Source organism: Patella vulgata, chromosome 4, assembly GCF_932274485.2.
Source record: "Patella vulgata chromosome 4, xgPatVulg1.2, whole genome shotgun sequence".
Lineage (NCBI taxonomy): Eukaryota > Metazoa > Mollusca > Gastropoda > Patellidae > Patella > Patella vulgata.
Genome location: NC_065882.2, coordinates 30066368 through 30082283, shown reverse-complemented (window position 1 = coordinate 30082283; position 15916 = coordinate 30066368). Strand labels below are relative to the sequence as shown.

Genomic DNA, 15916 nt, shown 5'->3' with positions numbered 1-15916 from the left:
TCCACTGTTATAAACGAACTGTGTGTAGATGGGTATCTATTCATTAATAAACCCCGAATATCATCTAGAGGTTGCGGAATAGGCTTGTTGTACAATGGTAATATTAAGTTGAATGTGGAGCATAATGATTTAACCCAAATACAGTCTTTTGAATATTGTTTGACAAAATCTACAGATTTGAGTGTTTTGGTGATTTATCACCCTCCACCTACTGCAACTAATAGATCTTCCAACAGACAGTTTTTATCAGAATTTGAATTGCTTATATCAAAAGTTGTTCTTCTGTCTGAATCCATACTTATCCTGGGTGATTTTAATTTGCACATTGACAAACCCAGTGATCTTATTGTTGCCCAATTCAATGACTTACTTTATTCCTATAATCTGGTTCAGCATGTGAATCAAGCTACACATGTAAAGGGACACATTCTTGATTTAATTGTCACAAGGAATGATGACCACCTGATTGACTCAGTGGATGTATTGCCCGATATTATTTCTGACCACCATCCTGTTTATGGAATAATCAATCGAAAGCCAGACGCTGAAACGAAATTACAAGTAACATCGCGAAAACTTAGAAACATAAATCTAGTGGACTTTTCTAGCAATCTGTTAGAATTTTTCAATAGTACACTGATTGGAGATCCAACTAAATCTGTTGAGGATTATGATACCTGCATTATCAGTGTATTGGACTGTCATGCGCCACTGAAAACTTGGAAGCTAAAATCCAATCGCCATTGTCCTTGGTACGATGATGCAATTCATAGTGAGCGCAAAAGTCATAGAAAATCCGAAAGAGTGTGGCGTAAAACCAAGTTAGAGTTTCATAATCAGATATACAGAGCAGTCTGCAAAGGTCATATCTATGATCAGATCTGCCAAGAATAGTAACTATAATAATAAATTATCATCTTCACAACCACGTGATTTATTTAAAATTGTTCAGTCACTTACATCCGATACAATCCAACGGCTTCCATCATCAATTGATGAACTTGGGCTTGCTGAGAGGTTTTGTTCTTTTTTCCAAACTAAAGAATCTGATATTAGGAAAGGACTAGATAGTCTGGTTGACTCCGATTCGGAGGTTGAGGAACCACTTCCGTCATTAGAGTGCAATCTAAATTTATTTGCTACTGTTTCTGAAGAACAGGTCAAGAAGATTATACTTGAGAGTAAATCTGCTGCATGTAATTCTGATCCTCTTCCAACCTGGCTTCTGAAAGAGGAGAAAATGTTGGAGGTTCTGCTTCCAATCATTACTGGCATTGTTAATGATTCTATAACCACCAGTACTAGGTGGAAAAGGTGATTTTGAGATTATGATTATACATTTGATTTTATAAGGTTTTTCAACACTTTGAAAAAGTCATTTTTGGTGTTTTTAGCGATGCCATATTTCATTTCGTATCGAAACTATCAAAAATGTAGATGTTAATTCATGAAATACAACTTTAAGGCTAATTATGTTTCGATTTTCACATTTGTGTAACAATTACTCCGATTTCCCCAGCAACTCCAAAATACATAGGGGTTTTCTCAAAAATTCCATTTTGTCAAAGTGATATTGTCCATGTTATATCTGAAATATTGAACCTGGTTGTTATGCATTTTAAAGTCGGTAGCTATCAAGTAAGATAAACCGGAAAAAAAATAGTAAAAATATCTAAATGCCTTCTCTCAAAAGCTGAATATATGTTCATTTTTGAACAATTTTCTGCGGCACACAATTGCCTATTTTTGGGGCGTTTTTGGGTCATTAGTAAAATAAGAAGGAATGGAGATACACAAGTGAAATTATGGGAATATGTCAAAAAGTTTGTGAATTTTTAAAATTACATATTTTTAATCCGCCATATATTATCAATTTTGGTTGTCATAGCAACCAAAATGGAAAAAATGCAATTTTTGACCATTTTCAACGCTGTTTACCATCACCCAAAAAGTGATCAATACATTTAAAAATAAGCATTTTAAAATATTTCAAACCCATATAATGTCAAATGATATGGATTGTATAAGTTTGAGCAAAATATTAAGGAGTTTGAGTGGTTACCATAGCAACCACTGTATATTTTTTTTTAAAAAGCATTATTTTTCAATAATTATGACATCAATATTGATAATTGTATTATCTAAAATCAGAAGCTATTGGGCAAGATTTTAAAAAATAAATAAAATCAAAATCTTTATAAATATGTCTTCTCTCAAGAGCTGAAAACATTCCGCGGTAGCAAATTGCCCATTTATTTGGCTGGTATTAAGACATACTGTAAATGAAATATGAAGGAATTGAAATCTTGAAGTGAATTTTGTTTACAAGTCCAGAATTTTGTGAATATTAAAAATTACATATCTTTACTCTTGTATATTTAACATATATTTTGTTGTCAGCAACCAAAACGAGAGAGAGATAGAAATGGGGTTTAACGTCCACTCAACACAAACTAGGTCATTTCGGGACTAACATATGGTTTAATTTTATTTACATAATTCGCTTGCGCGTAGGGGTCTTTAGCAGTGGGAGGAAACCGGAGAACCCGGAGAAAACCCACGAGGTTGGACAGGCGACCCTACTCCTTGCCACGTACAACCGGGGATTCGAAACCACGCCGGTCGACTCAACCAAAACGAAAAACAAACCCAAAAAATGCAATTTTATATCATTTTGAATGGTATGTGTTTTTACCATAATGAAACATGTGATCACTGATCACCCATTTTAAAGAAAGCTTTTAGCATCTAAAAGCAATGTGATATTAAATGTTATAAATTGTATAATTGTTATAAATTGCATAATTTTTAGTAAAATATTAAGAATTTTGTGTGGTTGCCATAGCAACTATATAATTTTAAAAATGACATACCGGTAACTGTTGTTTCACTATTGTCTGTTCTCTGCATGTATTGCTTACATGCTACAAGAAGATTTCTATTTTGTATATACACAACATTGACCAATAAAAACAAATTATTTGTGGTGCATCTAAATAATTCTCTAAAACTTTTAAAAGAAGACTAGGTAGGTACCCATACGACAGTAGGCTAAGGTACATGTAGGCCTAGGGTGGCACTAATGCTAGGATTTTGACTGGAAGAATTGTTTTGCTTTTACAATGTAGGTCTACTTTACATTTGAACATTTTTATCATTCTTCCAAATGTAGACTATCGTGGAGCAACTCCCCTTTTTTTATTCGTATATTTTCGTCAACAACATCAAATCTAGGCCTATTAAATTTAATAAAGCCTTCACCCTGTGTTTGTCAGCCTAGATTCAATTTGTTTTTTACTGGCTAACAAATAAAATTTGGTGTTAAATACATGTATTTTCCCAGAATTACATATAAATAATTAGTATGAAAACCGATATTATTTTTTGTTGGTGTTAATTCTTTTGCCATTCCAACTTTATTTGGATATTACAATGGTCAGAAATCATGTTATTATTATCCGAAAGTCCGTTCCTTCAGATGAATACAAGTTGCAACCAGAAATGATTCTCCCAAAGTCCCATACCGTGTTGATATTTTCCGATTTCATTTTCATTCTTCAAATTAGGCATGAACAACAGAGAATTAAGTAATTCAGAACATTGAAATACTTGTCTATGTTTGGAAATTTTTTAACGGTTGAAAAATATATGGTGTTAAACGTAAAGGCGTGTGTAATAGGAGCTGAGACGAGAGGAAATGTCCCTTCGATAAAAGCGCGCGAATGAGTCACGTGATGTAAACATTGTGGATCCTTGTCAAGATCAGGCATCAAAATAATGGAATTATCTATCATTATGTCTTTTCAGGCAAGTCATTTATTCATATAACATAACGCTTATTTCATAAATGAACAATGAGTTGCATTTAGACGTAATTTACCGTGAATATGGGTCTTAGGAACTTGAAATTATTTTTTTCTTCGCGCGTTGAAATGACGTCATCACACGCCAAACTACGTTATTAATTATTTTCCAAAACATTTTCCGATGTATACCATTTTCAAATGCCCGGCGAGGTCACTTAACATGCTCCAATTTTGTTGATTTTAATAGCATCGAAACGGCAATAAAACAAACTTTCAATCGGTCGGGGGTGCTATATTGGCAAATTTCCTCAAAAAAAGATTATGTGAATTGAAGTGTTCAACTTTAAAAAAAGCATGGTATTTTGAAATGTCAACAAAGCACCCCCGACCGATCGAAAGGTCGTTCAATTATCTTTCTAATGATATTAAAATGAAAAAGAAATATTAATAATGAGTGAACTCGCCGAGCCTTTGAAGTGGGGTACCCTCATTTAAAAACGTGACAAAATTTTTCTGCGTAACGTCAAAACACGGCAAATTGACGTTTTTCAACCTACGCTTATGAAATAAATAAAACGAACACGTATATAAAAATTATATCAAACAAAAGAAAATAATATCTGCTTCCAAAACATTTTTAAATTATTACAAAAGATTAAGTAGCCACTGTTTGACGTTAAGTTAAAAAAGGGTTACAAATCCGGAAAAAACAACTTTCTTCCAACGTGGGCAATGGAGCTGTGACACCAACTAGTACTATTCCTGTATGTATAAAGTCAGCTCTGATTTCACCTTTGTTCAAGAAACCAAACCTTGATCCTCAGCTGTGTAAGAATTACCGACCTGTTTCCAACTTACCATTCATCAGCAAGGTTATTGAAAGAGTTATTGCTTCTCAAATTATCTGTCTGAAAATGATTCACACAAATCACTTCAATCTGCTTACAAACGAGGTCACAGCACAGAGACGGCTCTACTTAAAATTAGTACTTTTGGACCTCAGTGCTGGATACTATAGATCATAGTATTTTATTTCAAAGGCTGGAATGTTCGGTTGGGATCTGTGGTGCCGCACTGTCATGGATAAAGTCATATCTTCAAGATAGAACACAGAAGGTGCAAATAAACCGGTCTGTGTCTCAACCCTGTGCTGTTAGGATGGGTGTTCCACAAGGATCTGTATTGGGACCTCTACTTTTTCTTTTATACATTCTTCCGATTGGTCAAATCATAAGAAGACATGGAGTACAAAACCACGGCTTTGCTGATGACACCCAAATATATGACTATTTTCAATACAACAACTATCTTGCTTCCAAGGATTCTATCAGTAGACTAGAGTCTTGTGTAATGACATTCGAGAATGGATGACCAGAAATAGGCTAAAACTTAACGATGACAAATCCCAATTTCTTGTCATATCATCAAAATCACAATCCAGTACATTGTTTAAAGCGGATTACATTCAGATCAGTGATTGTTCTATATCTCCCAAGAAGCAGGCTAAAAATCTGGGCTATGTTACCGATGAATTTATGTCCCCAGTTCCACAAATCAATAGTATCATAGGGAAAATGCATCATCAAATGCCAGAGTGTTGTTAGAGCATTAGTAATATCCCACATGGACTATGCAAATTCTCTTCTGTTAGGAGCACCAGAAACAGCTTTGAACAGACTACAAATAGCGCAAAACAATGCTGCATGTCTCATAACTAAAACACGAAAATTGATCATATATCAGCTAAGTTACAGAAACTCCATTGGCTTCCAGTTCGAGCGAGGGTTCAATTTAAAGCTCTTGTGAATGTGTTTAAATCAATTTATTCTGACACCGCATCCAGTTATTTAAAAGAACTCTTTGATTTCTATACTCCCCGGCGATCCATCTTCGTTCTTCAAGTGATCGTAGCATATTGAGGATCCCCAAATATAATAAGTGTTCTGGTGAATATGCTTTCTCCGTCAGAGCAGCTAAAATGTGGAATGATCTTCCAAAAACTCTTCGAGAGTCCTCTTCCATCCAGAGTTTTAAGACTAACTTAAAAACATACTTATTTCAAAAATGTTTTTGAACTGTTTTGTTGTGAATGCGCTTAGAAACACTCATGTGTAATGAAACGCTATATAAATCGAACAATAATAATAATAATATTATTATAACGATAAGGATACCCCTATTCGGAATGATACAGTTAAACTGCACACAACAATATAGGTCGCCATAGTAACGAAGAGGTGGTTAATCGTTGATTACCCAGTCTGTTGAAAATTACATTGATATTTTACATTGAAAAATCTTCTGGATAATGGATTCCGAGCTTGAAACTGTCAATGTCAATGGGAATATTTCTGATGATGGTTCGGCATTTCTTCTGTCACTCATATGGGGATATTTTAGTTTAAAAAGACCATCTGACAAGTCTGTTAACCAGATATTGAGTATTCCAGGCATTCCAGCTGATTAGAATAGAATGATCTGACGTTACAATACCTACAGGAATAATCTTACCCCAGCATATATACCTGTATTTATGTCTCATTTCATCAGTACATCTCACATACATTGCTAAATACCAAATGGATACACTAGATACATTAATCCATTTATACACCTCAAGTTATATCAATTTTAAGTCAGTAATATCACGATATTGAATTTTTGAAGCATGATAATTTTAATTATCACGATAATTTACTTCGGATGATAATCCATATCGGGATAATTTATTTTACCAATATCGTGAGATATCGCAATATTTTTTTTCTGCATCGTTGCAACTAGCGATTGCTCGTACAATGAGGGGCCAGGTTCAACAAAGTGAAACAAGATCAATAACTCTAGACCTAATAAACGGAAACTGCTGAAGTTCAATAGGATTCTTATTTTTAGTAATTTAAATGACTCAATATAAATTTAATATAGATTGGCAGATAACTTTAGATGTTAGAGCATTTGCAAGGTGCAACAAAGTGAAACAAGGACCATAACTCTAGAAGTAATAAATGGAATTTGCGTATAAAAAGACATAAAAAAAAGCTTTGTTTCTTTCGGTTGTTTGTATCTCTATGGGTAAGACTGGATGCTATTCATTTATCCCTGCAAACTCGTGTTTTCTCATTCAAGCGTATGCCTTCTTGAAAATGCATTTTACAATACAAGAATACTAAATTAAACTATAAAACATGGTACTATGTCAAAAAGTGTCCATTGAGTTAGTCAAATAGCGATTTTTGGGCCACATCGAAAACTCAGAAAAAAGACTTTCCAAGTATTATCAGTTCTGAGCTTTAGGTTTTGACTCGATGTTTTTCCGAAAACTCTGGGGGGGGGGGGGAAATCTTATTTTTTGTGTAAAGATAGGTTGCCAGGCAACGAAACATACCCCCACAGCAGCTAAGTTGTCCAAGGAGTCAACAAGGGTTGTCGCATATTTTTTCTTTATTTAGTCAGTAATGAAAACATTTACAACACACTAAAATCTGATAAAGAGTAACAACCCATTAAACATGCATTATGCAAGAGCAAAATCTGCTTATTACAAGTCTTTCTTTAGGCCTGAAATGTTATCTAAATTATCAATTAGACATTAATTAACTTATCCAGACCATAATAAACTCTCGATGACAAGGCTAGCCTTCGATGTTGGCTGGATTAGATTCCTATATGCCGCTAACGGCCGTTGATAATTAAATCAGAAAAAGTGGATAATCAAGACTATGCTGTTTATATTAATGATTTTAGTAATGATGACCGAGACTATGCAAAAATTTCACCCGCTTCTTTCTCGGCTCATAGTGGATCAAGTTGACTGAAATTTCCAGCAAATTACCTTTACACTATCTAGTTTTTAACTATTATAGCGAGAACTGCCATCTCTTTATCTTATCTCCCATAATGTATCTTTAAGTAACTATCAGAAATCATTAGAATTTGTTTTGATTGTTTGTCTCACAACCTTAAACACTGTGTATAAATTTATATTAACTTTAGCCTCTAGCACGTCCACAGGATTTCTCAAGTAATCAAGGGCCATAACTTTTTTTGCCAACGACACATCTTGGAACACATAAAAAAATAGCGGCACCCCTGGCTAAATATGAAAATTATTTGAATTTTGCAAAATACAAACAAGGAAAGTCATAGACGGCATACAACTGTAACCCAGACTAGTCATAGACACATAGAATGACTCAAACTAAATAAAGAACCAGCGGCTGCCAGGCAGGATACGCCCTAATTTTCGAGAAATGGATAGAGAACAAGCTAAAAAGGAAGTGATTTTTCCTACAATCAAGGGCCATAATTCAGGAAATTACACTTCGATATGCACAGATATTGAAATGAACCAAGATCTTTGTGTTATAAACTTACATTTCAAGTTTCAACAAAATCGGATAAAAATTGTGACCTCTATACGGTCCACAACCTTGATATACCATATTTTTATGCTATTTGAGTACGTACAGCGGCCATTTTGTCTGTCAATTTTGGGCCGATTTACACAAAATTTGAACTCAGCCGTCCTTAGGGTGTAACGGTGATAAAATACGTATTTTTAAATCGGATAAAAATTATGACCTCTATAGGGTCCACAAGCTAAAAACGCGATATTTCGTACAATCAGGGGCCATAATTCAGGCAGTTATGGTCCCATATGCACGATTATCGAAAGGAACCGAGATCTTTGTGTTATAAACTTACATTTCAAGTTTCAACAAAATCGGATAAAAATTATAACGGTGATATAATAATATGTTTTTTTAAATCGGATAAAAATTATGACCTCTATAGGTTCCACACGCTAAAAACGTGATTTTTCGTACAATCAGGGACCATAATTCGGGAAGTTACGGTCCGATATGAGCGAATATCGAAAGGAACCGAGATCTTTGTGTTATAAACTTACATTTCAAGTTTAAACAAAATCGGATAAAAATTGTGACCTCTATAGGGTCCACAATCTTGATATACCATATTTTTACGCTATTTGAGAACGAACAGCGGCCATTTTGTCTGTCAGTTTTGGGTTGATTTTCACGAAATTCGAACTCAGCCGTCCTTAGGGTGTAACGGTGATATAATAATACGTTTTTTAAATCGGATAAAAATTACGACCTCTATAGGGTCCACAAGCTAAAAACGTGATTTTTCGTACAATCAGGGGCAATAATTCAGGAAGTTACAGTCAGATATGCGTGAATATCAAAAAAAACCGAGATCTTTGGGTTATAAACTTACATTTCAAGTTTAAACAAAATCGGATAAAAATTGTGACCTCTATAGGGTGCACAGCCTTGATATACCATATTTTTACGCTATTTGAGAACGAACGGCGGCCATTTTGTCTGTCAGTTTTGGGTTGATTTTCACGAAATTCGAACTCAGCCGTCCTTAGGGTGTAACAGTGATATAATAATACGTTTTTTTTAAATCGGATAAAAATTATGACCTCTATAGGGTCCACAAGCTAAAAACGCAATTTTTCGTACAATCAGGGGCCATAATTCAGGAAGTTACAGTCCGATATGCACGAATATCGAAAGCATCCGAGATCTTTGGGTTATAAACTTTCCTTTCAAGTTTAAAAAAAATCGGATAAAAATTGTGATCTCTATAGGGTCCACAACCTTAATATACCATATTTTTACGCTATTTGAGAACGAACGGCGGCCATTTTGTCTGTCAACTTTGGGCCGATTTTCACGAAATTCGAACCCAGCCGTTCTTAGGGTGTAACGGTGATATAATAATGCGTTTTTTTAAATCGGATAAAAATTATGACTTCTATAGGGTCCACAAGCTAAAAAACGCGATTTTCCGTACAATCTGTGGCCAGAATTCAAGAAGTACGGTCCGATATGCGCGAATATCGAAAGGAACCAAGATCTTTGGGTTATAAACTTACATTTCAAGTTTCAACAAAATCGTATAAAAATTGTGACCTCTATAGTGTCCACAAGCTAAAAACATGATTTTTCGTACAAACAGGGGCCATAATCCATATCGAAAGGAATCGAGATCTTTTGGAGATAAACCTATATTTCAAGTTTCGTCAAAATCGAATAAGAATTGTGACCTGTAGAGTGCCCACAAACAAATTGTGGACGGACGGACGTCGGGACGGAGAGGGGCGACGACAATATACGTCCGCATGAAAATGTGGGCGTATAAAAACAGATCTATGAACTTACCAGTAGACACCAGTGAATACTCAAATGGGATCACATTTTATTTTTTTGCATTTTCTTAGTGTGCCGTTCAAAATTTCATGGCACACTTAGGAAGATCTTGTGGCATACAAGTTGAGAATCACTGCTCTAGTGTGTCCACAATCAATTGTGGACGCCAGACCAACGGTTGACCAGACAGACGGGGGTGACAACAATGTGGGTGTATAAAAATGACATACAATTTAAGTGTTTGAATAAATAAAGAATCCACTTTACCTTTACTTCCATTCCTCTTTTTTCTACTTCAGCTAGACATCTAGTAACAATGGGTGGGATTTCAACATTCAGTATGTTGACTTGTTCTTGAAAATCAACACCAAATGTAGTATTTCTACGACCTTTCTGGTGCTAAAAATAGAAGCAAGACATTGTAATGTCATATAGTTCAAAATAAATTTGACAAGTGGTTGCCATGCAAGATATGCCCACATTTGGCAAGAGAAGACAGAAAACAATCAGGGGATATACCAGGATGTTATTGTCTGATATGCACAAATATCAAAAGAAATCGAAATCTCTGGGATAGATTTTAAGTTTCATCAAAATCAGATAAAAAATCAGACCTCTAGAGGGTTCACCTTGGTATTCCATACTTTTACAATATTTGTGTACAAGGGGCGGCCATTTTGTCGAGCAGTTTCAGTCGGATTTTCATGAAATTTGAACTCATTAGATTATAACACTGATATAGTTCAACGTTTTTTTAAAATCGGATAAAAATTGTGACCTCTAGAGGATCCACAAGCTAAAAACAGGATTTTTTGTACAATCAGGGGCCATAATCCGATCCAATATGCGTGAATATCAAAAGGAACCGAGATCTTTGGGATATAAACATATATTTTAAGTTTCATCAAAATCGGATAAAAATTGTGACCTGTAGCGGGTCCACAACCTTGGTATTACATACTTTTACACTGTTTGTGACCCTCCACTACAAAACCAGTCACATGTCCCCATTTTTAAAAACTGTGATTTAATGCTTAACTTAAAGGTGACTGAAACTGCTTTCTGTTGATATATAAAATATGGCCGAGTTATGGCCATCTTTAGTCTCCATAGCTGTGGTGCTGCCAAATTCAAAAATGAGAAATTTGCCTTTTAAAACAGCCAAAATAAATCCCATAGCAACACATATAACTATTGCATACATCAAAATTAAATTCTGTGCATATAATTATGTGTGGTGCACCAACATTTGTATGAAATTTCATTAACATATTCCTTTAGTAAAATACATATTTTTTTTTTGTTTTTCTGAAATTTACAAGAAATCCACAATTCTTTGCACTGGCTGTGTTATGGCCATGGCTACAAAGGCCTGGTTCCACATTTCAAATATGATTTTTGCCACAAAAGATCATTTTGCACATCTTAATTTGTTTTGTTTTTTTTAAGTGACAATATACCATGGTAACCGTTTTATAAATAATTGATTTTATATCACATTTGAAGGTGAAAACTGCTTTCTGTTGATATATAAAATATGCAAATCACCAAAAAATTGACTGAGTTATGGCCATCTGAAGTCTCCATTGCTGTGGTGCTGCCAAATTTAACGAGAGCTTCGCTAACGCTGTAATATACGTCCACATTCCAGCTTTGATTGATATGGTACTTTTTAGAATGAAGAGAATGAAATATGAAATGGCTGTAATATGACAAGAGGCAAAGAAGGCTAGGCGTTGGGTTTGTTTTGCCAAATTTACAGACAGAATACTAACAAAAAAGTGGGTGTGACACTGCCCCAGGAGGTCGGGGCAAGCACCAAAATAAATAGTTGCTGTCTTTACGGTATAAGGAATAAATATGCAAAGTTCCAATATGATACATTCAGACGATAGACAATAAATCCAAAAAATGGGTGTGGCTCTGCCCCTGGGGTTTGGATATGGAACAATATAAATAGGTACCACCCTATTATTGAAATGACAACATCAATAGTTGCCGTCCTTAGGGTATAAGGACTAAGTATTCCAAGTTCCAAGATAATCTATTCAGAATTGTGGCCTTTGGGTGCTAAAGGCAAAAATTGGGCGTGGCTCTGGCCCTGGGGGTCGGGACATGCAGTTGGCGTCCTTAGGCTATTAGGAATACATATCCCAAGTTCAAAGACAATCCATTAGGAATCGTGGCCTGTAGGCAACTCACAGAGACACAACGAAAAAATGGGTGTGGCTCTGCCCCTGGGCAAGTTCAAAATGATCTGTTAAGAATTGCGGCCTGTAGATGACAAACAAAAAAATACAAGAAATGGGCGTGGCTCTGTCCCAGGGGGTCGGGCATGCACCAAAAACAATAGGGATCATCCTTAGGGTATAAGGAATTCATACGATTTTTTTTTCAAAACGATCGATTAAGAATTGTTGCCTGTAGGCGACACACAAACATACAAAAAGAAAATGGGCGTGGCTCTGCCCTGGGGGTTGGCCATGCACCCCAAACGATAGGGATGTTCCTTAGGGTACAAAGAATAAGTATGCAAAGTTTCAAGATGATACGTTAAGAAATGCAGCCTGTAGACGACAAACAAACACAAGAAATGGGCGTGGCTCTGCCCCTGGGAATCAGGCATGCACCAAAAATAAAAGGGATCATCCATAGGGTATTAGGAATAAGTATCTAAAGTTTCAAGATGATCACTTAAGAACTGTGGCCTGTAGGCGACACACAGACATGTATATGGTGTAAATTGAGGACTTTGACTGGATCCTCCTAATCTAGGTCTCGATAAATATTGCATGTAGCTGAAAACCACCGTTATTTCTGAACTATATTCCATCAAACGATTATGAAAAGATATAAATTATATCTCAATTTACATATTTTATGCATTTGACTTTTTACGGAAGAAATGCCAACACACAGGAGTTTGCAAATAATTGGGGAAATACGACCGACCGAGTTCCTATGCTAGTTACACCTAATCGAGGACACGCATGGTGTAAGTTGGGAACGCCTCCAAACGAGGTCATTTGCTCTATACTACCAAACTGTGGACTTGACACTTATTGTGGTCTTTAGCCTGTAAGTAACTACGTTTTTGTCCCTGCTTTGACCACACATGGGAAAAAATACAATATAACTGTTTAAAATTGATGTATGGCACAATATCGCGATGTGATCAACCGAGGACGCATATTATGTTTTAATACCGACAATTGGGGACTCTGTGTATGGTGAACACTGACAACCGAGTACACACACACTCACATCCGAGGACGTTACAAGTGTATATCAATAATATAAATTGAGTGAGTTCAACACTCTATATCCGAGAACAGGCCCCCTTTGACCACAGGAGCAGCCCACTGAAAGAACATTTTTTATTGATTCAGCCACTGAAAACTTTTAATTTTCTAAATCAATCTGACTGAGGTCGTACAGACTGTATGTGAACAATTGAGGACTTGTGGTCTTGACACTCATTGAGGTGTTTAACCTGTAAATAACTACATTTTTGTCCCCCCTTTGACCACACATGGGAAAAAAGACAATATAATCGTTTTTAATTGATTGTGCGGTGCAATATCTTGATAAAACAGGTTTTTTTTATTAATTGAATAATAGCGACAAATGGAGACTTTGTGTATGGTAAACACCAACAACCGAGTACACACATATACTCACATCCACGGGAGAGCGCAGCAAGTGTAGGTGGGGGAGATATCAGGAAATTTCCAGTTAATATCCGTTTAAGATATTAACTTGAGCTTTTAAACTACTAACATTTTCAAATTTCAACTGGAATTTAATCTTTTAAGATATTTACTTAAATTTTTAAGATATGAAAGATATATTTGCACGAAAGTATTTATAGGGTAGTTATTTCCAATAAAAGTATGGCAAATTTAGTACATAATCAAGGGCCATAATACATGAAGTTACAGTCCGATACATGCCAATATCAGAGAGAGAGAGAGAGAGAAATGGGGTTTAACGTCCACTCGACACAAACTAGGTCACCTTGGGACCAACACATGGTCCAATTTTATTTCAATATTTCGCTTGCGCGTAGGGGTCTTTAGCAATGGGAGGAAACCGGAGGACCCAGAGAAAACCCACGAGGTTGGACAGGCGACCCTACTCCTTGTCACGTACAACCAGGGATTCGAAACCACGCCAGTCGACTCAATGACAGACTTTATGATACAGCGCGCGCACGCTAACCATTTAGCCATCCAACCCCCAGGCATTTTTATTTCCGCGCACATGCGCACGGCGTGCGCAGGCACATTTGCTTTAAAAACTTTTTTGCTGGCACATTTTTAAAGATGTAGCCACGCCGGGCGGCGCCTGCGCCCGGCACTATTTTTTGCCACCCAGCACAAAGAAAAAATCGAAGAAAGTCGCCCAGTCGTATTTAAACCCCTTCGTCCTTCTCTGTACACAAACTCGGCGCTCGAAATTTACCACGGTAATTAAACGGCAAAGCCATGGTAAAAGCCGACGTACGCAAACCATGTCTGTCACGGCATAATTTATTTTTGTGTGCCGTAGTAGACCCTATCATCCCAAATTAGTTTAAAGAAAGATGTATTGGTATTTTGTTTATTTATACTTAGAAGATGTGTAGGCCTAGGTCTATTCATTTTACAATTATTCTACGGTCTTTATATTTGTTTATTTGCCGTAAATAGGTCACCCAGACCAATTTACGGCACTCCAATGTTAAAGGTTTGAATGTCGTAATTGTCCAACACGTGTCTGCAAATTTTCACGATTTCTTATTTTATTTCTTACCTGTGTTGACCGTGGATTTGCTACGGCCCGAGAGTAGGACTAGGAGGACGATGAGAGCTTTCTCAGTTTCTGCCTGACCTGATTCTCATTCCACCGTAATAATAATAATATTCGTGAGACACGTACAACAACTTTACAAACAAGTTAAATAATACAACGTGTTTTAATTATCAATATCTACCTGTTGTCATAATTCGTCGTACTCAAATAAAACACAAACACCGTTTTAAGAATCGTTTTAATTTTTAATCTCAAAGTAATAAAGTAATATTTGAAAAAAAACAACAAAACAACAAATACCGAAAGGTCCTCAACTTATCTATCCAGAGAAACACAGTGGGGCGGGACAATTTTATGATCGGTTGGATGGTGTCAAAAAGTTTTTAGATCCCTGTATCATTGATGAGAATTAAGTGAATTTGGTAAAATTTGAATATATAAATGGAAATTTGATTTGCACTGAACCAAATACAAAAGGCAGCAGATGCTCTGAAAATACACCAAGAAGGGTTTAATTTTCATAAAAGACCACGCCCCCTTCCCAAAAAATTGTTTGCCTTGCTCCGCTCGCCAAATATATTTTTACACCACTCACCAAATCCTGGCTATATCCCTGTGTTTCATTATGACCCTGCAGGCACATTTTCAAGTGTGTGCGCAGGCACACTCAACTTTTATAGCGCCCTGCCAACCCCCCACATGCCAATATCAAAAGGAACTGAGATCTTAGGGTGATAAACCTATATTTCAAGTTACATTGAAATCGGATAAAAATTGTGACCTCTAGAGTGTTCAAAAACAATTGTGGACAGAGAGACGCACGGACGCAGGGACACACGGACAGGGGTGACAACAATATACGTCCACATGAAAATGTGGGCGTATAACAAAGTGAAACAAGGGTCATAACTCTAGATGTAATTAACGGAAATTGCTGAACTTCAATAGGCTTCTTTGTTTTACTAATTTAAACAAGCCAACAGTGAGGCTGATGTCCCCCGGCGAAATAGGAAAATAATTAGAGGACACATATAAATTTATCACAAATTATCTTTTACAAAGTATTGAACAATCAAACAGTATATCTTTACTTATAGTCTAAGCATACAATGTTTTTGATGGAATAATTATAGC

The 15916-nt window shown here is 36.0% G+C and overlaps 1 protein-coding gene across 1 annotated transcript in view; it reads right to left on the bottom strand.

Moving 5' to 3' along the window:
- LOC130012428 (mucin-5AC-like) overlaps positions 1 to 15916 on the bottom strand; it is a 539248-nt gene that overhangs the window by 166707 nt on the left and 356625 nt on the right. Inside the window, exon 20 of the mRNA XM_056100369.1 lies at positions 10256 to 10387. The gene's annotated coding sequence lies outside the window, so the exon portion shown is untranslated. The remainder of the gene's footprint in view (positions 1 to 10255; positions 10388 to 15916) is intronic.